We start from the raw sequence: 12,774 nt of genomic DNA on the forward strand, positions 1-12,774 counted from the left end.
TATTCACAGTGTAAGGTATTATCTTAATGTCTTTTCCTATAAAGACATTTTTAAATGACATGCACAAACACTTTTGCCTTTCTGTTTCTATTTTGAATCAGCTAAGGAAACACCCCCAAAATCAGCACCACTAATTCCAGGAAGCTTCACTCTCACACACACACACACAAGGTTTATAATGATAAGTGCTGTGTAAGACAATAAGACCAAGAAAGCACCAGCTCCTGAAGAATCTTCCATCTCTGAGCTATCCTCATGAGAACAACTTTAATATTAGTGTCTTTTAATGTATTCTTGTTTTTCGAAGGCATATGAAGTATATTAGAGTATACCACCTTTCAGAAAGCAATATGCCAAAATCCCCACCCACCTCCTTTGGGTGCAGAAGAGATGGTCCCAAGGAGGAATTAGCCCCAGCATATCAGTGTCTTCTGGAAAGGAGGGAAGTGGGAGCCAGTGCTGAAGACAGGATCCAGAGACATGCAGACTGAGGGAAGACAGACCCTGCCTGGGTGACACAGAAAAAATTCCACCCCACAGGCCAGCTTTGATCAGCAAACCCAGTAGCCACATGGTGACACTCCAGGAAGCAGCTTATCAAGGATGTGGCTGTCTTTCACTCCCCACACAGGCTCTATCATCTGAAGTTTACTCTCTCAACTACCATCTACAGATTAGCAAAGATCAAGGACAGAGAAGCCAAAACTTTTCCAAGGTCACGAATAGCTGTGCAAATGCTTTCGATTCCTACGCCCCAGGCTAAACTGGCTCCTGGTCCTTGAGTGATCAGGTCAGGGTCCCAAAACAGCCATAAACCATTCACTTGGTACCTGTCTTTCATCATTGTAGCAGGACCAAATAATGAGAGCTAACACAAAGTGCTTGCTGTGCCAGACACAGTGAAATAAACTTTACAAACGTTTTTAACTATTAAGTTAATTTTTTAACTCATCTTTTAGCTTATTTCACTCTCACAATGACCCTAGAACGTAAGTACAGTCTATAAAGATGAGAAAATTGAGGTACCAGAGAGATGAAGTTGTTTGCCCACAGTTCTCTAATATCTCATAGTGGACAGTTTTAAACCCTGGTGGTTGTGGCTTCGATGGCTGTTCCTACCCGCACACACAATGCCTGGCCCTGGGTACTTCCCACGCTGGATAAACATCCACCAGGAGCCAGGCACCACTGGAGGCTCTCACATATATTTTCTAATTTATTCTCACAGTGACATTGGGAGAGGGATGCTATCATCCTGAATTTAAAGAAAGACACCAAGACTCAAAGAGGTCATTTAACCAAGGTTCTGACAAATACTAAGAAGCACCTAGTATTTGAACCCCCGTCCAATTTCAAATTTCTGCACTCTGTAAATACAGCTCTGACAGCGGCAAACTACACAGTCCTCTACTCATCATTAGCATTGTCTATCTAGCTATCTACTCATTAATTTTTTGCCAAGCAGTGCAGCAGAAAGAACACATGTTTAGGAGACAGGAAGACCAGAGAGGTTCCATCACTTACTAGCTGTGTGACTTGGACAAGTTATTCAGACTCTCTGTGCCTCAGTTTCTTCATCTAACCAATGAGAACAATGATAATAGTACCTAATACTGCCTTGAAGATTGTGATAAAAATTAAATAAGATGATGAATGTAAAACATTATGATAGGGGCCAATACATAATAAGTGCTTATAAAATAAAAATAAAAATTCACTAATAATTGAGTGAGACGAAGATAAAATGGCATAATCCAAGAACAATTTCTACCATGGTTTCAATAATATAATAGCTACTCAAAAATAAAAATGATCTTCATGTTCTATGAATTTCCTCTCTGATAGTCTTGAGTTTCACAGCCCTCTCTGATCTAGTCCCTAAACCCCACAGTGGCCAGCACATGCCTTGTACATTAGAGAGATTCAGAGTCAATGATCATATGCTCTTTCTCTGAACTTAGCAAGGAAAGAAAATCTAAGATGCTAAGGTAACTCCTCTGAAAGTTTGGAAGCTTCAGTTGTCCATTTTCACCCCAAATGTTACCTTCAGGGTAAAAATTATTACCCACTGTTAAAGCCTAAAACACACTGAAAAGCATCAATTGACTGTTCTTATTTATTTCTGACACATTTCTCAAGAAATAAAGGAGAAAAATGATTTCTCAACCTCCATAGTTTTAAATCTTATGTCTTTCTTCTCTACAAAGATCATCACATTACTTAATAAAATCATGTATTTTGCACGGGTCCTCTGCAGATGTTAGTCACAGGGCTTTCCTAAGTCTGTCACTAATGTGCAAGAGAGAGGAGGTAGAAAGGGGAAGAAAGAGAGGTACAGAGAGAGAGAGAGGTTGGAAACACAAGAAATGGAGGATATTTGATATTAACAGAAAATTCATATGGCAGAACTGCTTTAACCAGGACACCAAAGGAAAAACAGCTATAAGAATGCATCATTAAATTGGGAAGAAAGAAAAAAAATTGTATGTGTGTACGTGTGTGTGTGCCCATGTATGTGTATATGGATGTGTGTGCATGCATGCATGAACATTTATGTAAAAGACCTAGGGCCAGACCACAGGGCAGGAAAAATAGTGCCCATACCAGGGCTTCTGGGCAACGTGTGAAGGGTCATGATGCTGCCAGGGCCCTGGGGGCTGGAAGACTGGATTTGCAGCCCAGCTCTGCCATCCAACTTTCCCATCTGGAACAAATTGCCATTCCTCAGTCTCCCACTCTCAGAATGGAGCCCTCGCCAGACTGGTTTGAGAGCTCAGTAACAAAAGAGATGTGAACATGTTGTGGAAACATCTGTACAAACATAAATGGGCCTTACTATCCATTTATTACAATGCCGAGGAGAGAGACTTTTCATCTGAGCCACTGTGCCTCACAAGTGGAATCTATTCCCATCCCAGCCCACTTTTAGCACAGAAAGAAGGGATGTAGACAGTTTTCCAGAGAGGCAATGCTTTTTAATTTCTCTATTATTTCCAAAACAAAAAAGCAAAAACCTTCCCCCTCTTTTGTTTTTCCAAATAAAAATTAATTATAACCCTAACTTGCTAATAAATGCAGGCTGGAGCTGTCCTTAAGTAAAAGCTTTTGATAACAAATTGCCTGCACTAACTGCTATTTTACTGCTGAATTTTTTATTGTTGCTTAAGCATAGCAATTATGCTAATAAGCCTGGGAGGATGGTACATTGAGTATTGAATCTGACAGATAAAATACTCAATAAAATGCTAATCTCACCTGAAAATTGGAATCAGACAGCCTTATTAGTATTTATGGATATGGCATCTTAAACATGTTTTGTTTTTTTTTTCTTTTTCAGATAAGTATATATGAAATCAATGTTGTCTCCTAATACAGCCTGCCACTGCTAAGCCTCCGTGTGCTTTAAATTCGAGAAGACGGTTCCTCACTGCTTCAACCTTGCTTCCTGATGGAGAAACAAGAGCTTATTGGTCATCTCTGCCACAGAAAGAATAGGGCAATAAAATGTGTTTCTTCCTGCACCTCCCTTTCTCTCCCCCCGCCCATCTAATCCCCTCAAAAAGGAAAGGTAAGAACTGTCTTTCTGAGCAGAAAGAGAAGGCAGATTTGACAGTAACAAGAACCATTTGTCAAACCATCTGGCTTCTCTCTTCACCTGACAGGAGGGAAGAGTGATGTGTCAGAAAGAACATGGAATTGAGGATTCAAAGAGCTGGCTTTCTCGCCTTGAGTTCTGCCATTTCCACCATGGGAGGCCCTAACAGGAAGCAGTGTCCTACACAGGGACCTTCTGAGTCCACAGTTCAAGTCCTTATGAGAAATGAGTCTCTACGGGGGACACAAAAAAATGGGGGCCAGAGCCCCAGTGTATGTGAAGAGCGAAATATTATAAGCCAAGGTAGACACATCAGGGGAATGTGAGATTCTTGAACTTGTTACATTTACATGGTACCTCCGTATTATGTATCCTCAGGATATGTTTAAACTGGTCCAGGCTTAAATTCAGAGATCTCAGACACCAAATACAAACAGTAAGCAAGACTGGATGGTCTACCAACTGTTCTCAGGAATTTTACTGGTTCTCTTCTTTAGGATCAATACATTAACTCTGGAAAGGAACAAAGAAGAGAAGTCAGCTTCCTATTTCAAGCAACATAAACTAATGCTGAATATCGCAATATTATTTATGAAAAAAATCCTTTCCTCCTTTATTTCCATAAGAACCACATACGGCAGGAAAGAGAAAATTCTCTTCTCCAGAGGCTGCCGTAGATAAGAAAATTAAGAATCAGAGAGGATTTCCTCACCCAGTCAGAGCACATGGGTTCTGGGGTCAGGACGAATAGTTTTGCCTTCTGACTAATTCCAGCCTGCCACTAAGCACATGCGGGTCTTCTGGGTCTTGGGCCCGTTGACTCACCCCAAACTCAAATACCCAAGCTACGAGTCACTGCTGGACAGGAGAGGCAGTGAGCAGGAACCTCAACACCCACAGCCGCCATGCCAGCGCCTTCGCCCACCACCTTCAAGGTTTCCAAAAGCTGACACCCCTTCCAGAAGTCTCTATCTCCCCTTGTTAGGTCATAGGCATGGACAAATCTGGCTTTCATGGCATGCAGGAATGTGACAGGTTGTGACAAAACTGGGCACAGATCCCAGGACTCAAAAATTCCCTCTAGGGCCTTACAGAATTACTGTCCTCTATAATCCCCCGTTTCTTCCTTTGGGCCCTTTCACCTTTCCAAGACCAAAGAGGTCCCTTGACCATTAGCAGAAAGGAGAGGGAGAGAAAATGGGCTCTAAAGAGTCAGGGTTGAATACAACTTAGAATCCTCAAGCCCCTTTCTTCAGCAAATCTTCACAATGCAGACAAAGCTGTGGTGATTTTTATTATCCCCATTTTGCAGATGAAGAAATAAAGGACTAGAAGTTCATAGATTCCTTGCAGATAACACAAAAGCTCAGTGATCCTCAGCCCAGAGCTGGGGAAATGCCAGTACAGGTAGGTGGTCAGTCCAAGGCAAGGTAGTGCCACACAATCAGTAGAGTCTACAATCGTTAATCACAATGTTCCAAGACACACCACCTCCAAATAAGAGAAAATGCTGGCATCACTTTAATATTAGTGATCCACACCACCCAAGGGAGCTGACCAACTCGTCATTTTCCCTTCTACTTCACACAGATAGAAATAAAATCCAAGTCCAGACACCCCTTTATCTTTATTGTACCAGAACCAACACTGCAATTTTCAAAGCAACATCACAACAAATGCATCATGTAGGAATCACTATCTTCCAATTTTCAGGAGGAAAAAGCCAAGCACTAAGAAGTATATTCACTCGACCAATTCTCAGAGGTCTCTGAAAACAGGACCAGCACTCAGATCCATGCCCCCTGTTCTTTCCACTTGATTAAGCCACCTCTGAATTGCCAGGGCTGCCATCTCTTTAGTAAACAACCTCGGCAGAAAGTCAGTTCTGAACTGAGACATCTCCCAACAGAGTAACGATTCGAGTCATACTTCGAGGAATAATTTCTGGGAAAGCAGAGGAGGTGATGCTATCAAACAGTGAAACTCAAAACTCCTACTCACTACCTACCGGGGAGGGAGCAGGAAACGGGGCCGAGGCCCCTTCCCTCCGTGCTCCCCCTGCCCATTTCTGTCACTTACAGTCATTACCAAACTTAGCACTTTAAGCAAATGAAAGATATTTCCTAGCGGCATAGCCTTGGGTAAGTCCCCAATCTCTTTGGTCCTATTACTGACACAGTCAAGCACATACGCACACACACAGGTGCACATATACACACCTAAGACCACCCCTTCCTTCCCTTAGTGGGATGGTGACAACAGAAAGCCCCTGTTTTATTTACCCTGCACAGCCCTGCAGGAACACCCTAATTGTTCATGCAGTGTCCCCAGCCTCTGCACCCAACACGCTGACCAGAACCCTCCACTACCTCCTTCCTTGGGCCTCCCAATTTCCAGCCTCCTTCTGCTAAGCCCCGCTTCCCAATCCTCACCTGCCACTCTCCTCTGTTAGGTCTGGTCACTTCTTCCCTGCACAAGCACTAACTTCTTTCCCCATCACCAACTGCAACATTCCCCTCACACCCGAAATCCATGTTCCTCTAAATGAAATACTGCCAGGCCTTCAACCAATGAAAGCTCTTCAAACACCCTCCACCAGAATAGCTGCATTTCTCCACATGCTCTTGATTTTGTATCCTACTAGAATCAGCACCTCTATAACTAAGTCTATTTCATAAGTGAGAAAAAGGTTTTGTGCCCAGAATACAAGTATGGCACTACAAGGACCTTCAGTCAAACCCCCAAGGACACTGCCCCAAACTGGAGAAACTGCGGCAGTGGGGAGTCAGTCCCCGGGTCAGACACTAAGAAACACCACCATGCTGGGTCTTATACAAATGTTCTCCAATCTTTACAACTTAGCATGCAAGGTATATTCAATCCCCAATAAAACCCATTTACCGGGACTCAGAGAGATTTAGTGTTAATAACTCAGCCCCACTAAAGTTGTGTGTGTGTGTGTGTGTGTGTGCGCGCGCGCGCGCATGCTCAGTCATATCTGAGTCTTTGTGACCCCATAGACTTTGTAGCCCACCAGGTTCTTCAGTCCATGGGATTTTCCAGACAAGAATACTGGAGTGGGTTGCCATTTCCTTGTCCAGGGGATCTTTCTGACACAGGGATTGAACCTGCATCTTCTGTGTCTTCTGCATTGCAGGCGAATTCTTTACCAAGTGCGGCACATACTATCCTAATTCACAAGGCTACTGGAGCTCAGGTTTATAAACAAATATGTACAATTTCACTGAGATTCTCTGTTATTGAGCAGGGTCTAGTGCTCTGCCAGATGCTTTGTGAAAATAATCTTGGGTAACATACAAAAAACCCTGCCCAGTAATTCTTAGTGTCCCATTTTACAGATCTGAAAACTAAAGCCAAATACCAAACAATATGTGTCTGGCACATTTAGGACTAGAATCAGGGGTCTCTGATTTGCTCTTTTTCTCTTTCCTCTGCATCACACATCTTCTTTATACCTAAAGTCTCTGTCTGTAGTGTGTTAAACATAATGGGTTTTTCTATGCATGAGTCACTAGAAGCAACCTTCAGCAGTCCATGCAGAATCTGCGCTGCAAGTCAGGAAAAGGTGCTTCACAAGCAGCGATCTAGTTCAGATCACAACAGTGATGGTGGAAGGTGGATTTTTGGAGCATGCCATGTGAGCACAGGCTGACCCTGGACTGTTCCCAAGGGTCAAAGTCACTCAGCTTCACAAATGCACATGCTGGCTTGTCCACCATCCTTGTAGCAGGGGCAACTGCGGTGTATTGTTCAAGAATTTTCATGGTCAGACTCAGAAATCCAGAGGTCATCAAGTACACCTCCTCTTCAAAAGGAAATTTTTCCAATAGAAGGATTTGATAGCCCCAAGAACTTGAGGACTAGAAGAAGAGATGGTGCATCTTGACCTAATCTCACTGGAATGTCACCAGCATCTTAGGTAGATATCACCTTTGCCTCTGGGAAAGCAGGATTAAGAAGGAGCCAGGGAAAAGTTGATAGCTGCTCTTAAAAGCTATAGGCCCCTAAATCAGTTCCCAGGAGACCTTCTAATTTCTTGGGTTAACTGTAGGTAACCTTCCAATCCCTCAGGCCTCCTTAGTAAGTCAATTTAACACACATTTACAGAGTACGTAAACATGCCAGCTACTGAGTTATGCTCCAAAGGCTGAGAGATACCTGCCTTCTGCAGATCAGAGCTCAGAAACACATATCACCCATTAAAAAACAAGATGGTTTGAGAAAGAGTCTCTGAAAATACAAACCATGGGATGGTGGACGTAGGAGGAAAGAGACCGATTCTTAATGGAAAAGCTGATGTTTCTGAGAAGGTGGAATTTGAGCTGGGTATGGAAGGATGTTGGCTTCCCTAGTGGCTCATATGGTAAAGAATCTGCCTGCAATGCAGGAGTCATAGGAGACACAGGTTCTATCCCTGGGTCGGTAAGATCCCCTGGAGGAGGGCATGATTCTGTTCTGTAGATGCGATTCTGTCCTGTAGAATCCCATGGACAGAGGAGCTTGGTGTGCTACAGTCCACAGGCTTGCAGACACAACTAAAGCAACTTAATACATGAGCATGCATGCTTGAATCACTGTACTGAAGCCCTTTGCTGTACACCTGCAATACTGTAAGTCAATTATACTTCAATTAGAAAATATATAAATCAAATATGGCACTGCAGCTTCAAGTGACTGTTTCAATTATGAAAGTCTTGGCACTATTTTGAAAATACAAGAAATGTAAACTTCATATGAATAATTTTTGAGTTTCTTCTTGGGAGAAAAAAAGGATGAGGGAGTAGGAAGAGGTTTGGTAAGTGGTGGAAAGTGTCTCAAACTCACCCACTCCCTGCATTCTCACTCTTAAAATACATTTCAAGCTCCTCGAGTCCCTTGGACTGCAAGGAGATCCAACCAGTCCATCCTAAAGGAGATCAGTCCTCGGTGTTCATTGGAAGGACTGATGTTGAAGCTGAAACTCCAATACTTTGGCCACCTGATGAGAAGAGCTGACTCATTTGAAGAGACCCTGATGCTGCGAAAGATTGAGAGCAGGAGGAGAAGAGGAGGACAGAGAATGAGATGGTTGGATGGCATCACTGACTCAATGGACATGGGTTTGGGTGGACTCCAGGAGTTGGTGATGGACAGGGAGGCCTGGCGTGCTGTGGTTCATGGGGTCGCAAAGAGTTGAACACGACTGAGTGACTGAACTGAACTACTCAGATTACTAAAAAGTGTGTATTCACTCATTGACTCATATATTAATCCACTGCCTATTTCACAATCCACTCTACATGTCTCCATAATCCATCCTACATGTCTCCATATTTTTATCCATAAATATGTAAGATTTTTAAATGTTTTATTAAATACAAATGTCTCCCTGCTAAGAGAAATGAGAGCAACATTTACTGAATGTGCAAGGTGTTCTTTTAGGACCTCACATGCATTATTTCAGAGTCTTTCTGTGTTCCATCATTATACGTGTGCATGCGTGCTCAGTCATGTCTGACTCTTTGCAACCCCATGATCTGTAGCCCACCAGGCTCCTCTGTCTATAGGATTTTCCAGGTAAGAATACTGGAGTGGTTGCCATTTCCTACTCCAGGGGATCTTCCTGACCCAAGGATGGAACCCACATCTCCTGCATCTCCTGCCTTGGCAGGCAGATTCTTTACCATGGAACATGGGAAGCCCCGTGTTCTACCATTATCCCCCAGTTTATAGAAGAGAGAGCTGAGTTACAGAAAGTAAGCAACTTGCCTAAGGCCGTGTGGCTACTAAGCAGAGGACTCTGGATTTAAACCCAAACAACCTGACTCCAAAGCCTGCTGGGCTACTACTACTGTGTGTACGACATCACTTGAATCCATCATTTGATTAACTCCAAAAGGTAAATGGCGAGGGGACCCTGTTCTGGCTCCTGGTGCACATGGCTTCCTTTCAAAGGCTCTAAATCACCTGTCAAAAAAAACAGTCTAGAATTATACCAGGAATCAGGATAAAGTCAGCAGATCCTAGACTCTGGATACTGGTTTGTCGGTTTTATTTTGTTTGTTTGTTTGTTTTTTGATAAATGATTTCTATTTCCTCATCTCTCACTTCCGGCATGTCTGCTGATTTTCAGTTTCCTCAGAATTACTGGCAGTTCTTCCATGGTCACCTCAGCCATTCTCCATATCCTGAGACATAGCATGCATGGTCCATGAGCTCTGAAATCATTTGGTAGAGCAGACTGCTCTCTTGCAACATCCTTTTCCGCGGACATCAATTTCTTCTTAATGACATCGATTCTACACTTCCAAGCTTACAGATCATCCCCCTTCCCTGGATAGAGACGACTGACAGAGGCAGAAATAGTCACCCAGCTCAGTTTTCTCTCTGTCATCTAGGCCGTTACGTCACCCTCCCCAGGTTACAGAATGCCAGGTGTCTCCACTAAAGGACCCCCTCCCCTGGAGCCCATTCTAATCCCATCCCTGCCCAGAAAGGAACTGAAAATGAAAGGCTGTGATTGGCTGCCAATTACATCATTGCTCTACAGGCCTGACTGAACTCTTAATTAATTGAATGCCACTTTACTTCCGTAACAGACTCCATGGACAAATAAATAACCACAAAGAGAACAACATAGGGTGAAGGCAGTAATAAACCAGAGCCTCTGGCTCAGGTTAGAAAAAGGAACCATTTGCTGGGGTCACCTGTCATTAAGAAAGATTTGGTCACCAGGTGAGAACACACAGTTTTCTATATTAAATTAGAGAAGTGATTCAAAGGGGACTGGTTTCAGCTGACAAGAGCAAAGAGAAAATCAATTTCAGGTTGCCAGGACAACTAGACTTTCCCTGCAAGAATAAATTTGAAAAAGCTCTAAAATCTGACAACTAAATGTTTCCTCACATTACATCATATCCCTAAAACGTGTGTTGAACCAGTGAGATAACCAAGCCTGCTAATTACTTTCTACAACATCCATAAGACACAGGGTTGATGGTCTTGGCTCCAGTCTGGCTTTCTTCTCGCAGTCCCGCTCAGTACCTCAGCTTTATAGTGAATGAGGACTATGTGCTTCTCCAAATAAATCTGAAGGCTTAACATTGTCAGGTTGTCCTTGGATCCTAAAAAAGGGCAGGTGAGCACCTTTTGAGTACACATCCCCTAAAGACAACCTGACCTTCAAGGACTTGCCTCAACTCAGGGCACTTGTATTATTGTGCTTAGCATTTCTGTATCACTTTACATTTGCAGAGTGCCTTCCAGTGACTGAGATGGACACCCATGTTCCTTGTCATATAATTCACCAACTACCCCTTCCAAAGAAGGGGTTCAAAGTCATAGAATCATCCTTAACACAATGTTAGATCTAAAGGGGCTTGGGAGACAAACGCTGTTTTACCAGAGACTGAATCCAAGACACATATAGGCAAAGTGACAGCTCAAGGTCAACACAGATGGTCAACAGCCGAGTCAGGACTGGAATCCAGGTCTTTTGATAATGGCTTCTATGCAATTTCTTTAAATAGCTGCCATCATTCCACCTCTGCCTGAGAGACTCTGGGAGCTGAAGTTAAGTCCACTTGATCTCCTATTAATCCTCATGAGGCAATGACCCCAAATGGCCTTATCCCAGGAGTTCAAAGTCCTGACCCCAGATCCAATAATATCTGATGAGATGAGCCTTCTCTATGCATTTATGTTCTCAGAAGGCTGAATATCAACTTACCTCCAGGGGCTATTAAAAACAAGCACAGCTAATAAATCACTGGAAAGCACTTTGCAAATGTAAAGTAATACAGAAATGCTAAGCACAATAATACAAGTGTCCCGAACTGAGGCAGGTCCCTGGAGAGCACAATGACTGCGCTCTCCACCATCCACCAGAGGATGCAGAAGCCATGCCTCGCTCCAGACTTCATTCTCTTTCCTTAGAAAGAAAGAAAGTACATGTGTTAGTTGCTCAGTCATGTCCAACTCTTTGCAACCTCGCAGACTATAGCCCACCAGGCTCATCTGTCCATGGAATTCTCCAGGCAAGAATACTGGACTGGGTAGCCATTCTCTTCTCCAGGGCATTTTCCCAACCCAGGGATAGAACCCGGCCGGGTCCACTGCACTGCAGGCAGATTCTTAACCATCTGAGACTGCTCCCTAATTGTCAAATATGCCTCTGGATGTAACTGTCTTATGATAAATACACGAGAAAGCACTTGCTATCAATTCATATGGTCAGAGAGTTTTGCTAAGTTTGGAGAAACACCTACAGGAGATCAGAATCAAACAGATGGAAAAGTAAATGTCAAGCTGTCCCTCACTGGTGATAAACCAAGTAAACTATGAAAAACAATGAGCCCATTTGAAGGTGCTTTCAGGGGGTTCAGCCTTAAGAGCCAATTTTGAATCTGGTGGGAGGTCAGAAGAATAAAGCACACCCTCAAGGGCTCTGGCTGCAGGTGCCAATGGGAGAAAGAGGTGAGGACAGAGCATTACTTCCATTCAATACCTGGTCCTTGACTCTCGTTAGCAAGGTGAGCAGAAAAGAGTAGGAGAGGGAACCAGGGGTGAGTAGAGTAACTCAGACATCAAAAGCTGGTATCGGACTGAGACATGAGCTGGTGTCTGAGAGACATGACGTCTAACTCTGACCCTGCCATCATATGCTTTGTGATGCTGGGCAAGTTACTTAAACCTCTCTAAGCCTCAGTTTCCTCATATATTCAACATATATAATACTACTACCTACTGCACAGGCTGGCTTTGAGGATTGTTCAGCTGCTTAGCTGTGTCCGATTCTTTGCAACCCTATGGACTGTAGCCCGCCAGGTTCCTCTGTCTGCGGGATTTTCCCAGCAAGAATACTGGAGTGGGTTGCCATTTCCTCCTCCAGGGGCTGTGAGGATTAAATGAAAGGAAATATGGGGGGAAATTTACCCAGTGCCTGACATTTAGAATATGTGCAATAAATGTGAGTTGTCATGCTAACCAGAGAGGCTGGAGGCTGGAAGCTAGCACAGAAAAAAAGGCAAAAAGTAAAACATAAAGTTAGAGGTAAAGATCATGGGAACAGAGAAAAGAAGCTCAATCTTACCAGTTCTACTTTGTATCCACTAGGGAGTTATCAGGATCACATTCCTGAGTTTTAAATTTAGGGGTGAATGACAATAATTTAGAAATGG

The 12,774-nt window shown here is 43.3% G+C and overlaps 1 protein-coding gene across 10 annotated transcripts in view; it reads right to left on the reverse strand.

Annotated features, from left to right (window-relative positions):
- Positions 1-12,774, reverse strand: part of LPP (LIM domain containing preferred translocation partner in lipoma) — a 759,650-nt gene that overhangs the window by 629,858 nt on the left and 117,018 nt on the right. The window contains exon 3 of one of the 10 annotated variants that reach the window (XM_061413188.1): positions 3,953-4,108. The exons of the other annotated variants lie outside the window; for them this stretch is intronic. The gene's annotated coding sequence lies outside the window, so the exon portion shown is untranslated. The remainder of the gene's footprint in view (positions 1-3,952; positions 4,109-12,774) is intronic. 10 annotated transcript variants of the gene reach the window in all.

This window comes from Bos javanicus, chromosome 1 (genome assembly GCF_032452875.1).
Source record: "Bos javanicus breed banteng chromosome 1, ARS-OSU_banteng_1.0, whole genome shotgun sequence".
NCBI classification, from domain to species: Eukaryota; Metazoa; Chordata; class Mammalia; order Artiodactyla; family Bovidae; genus Bos; species Bos javanicus.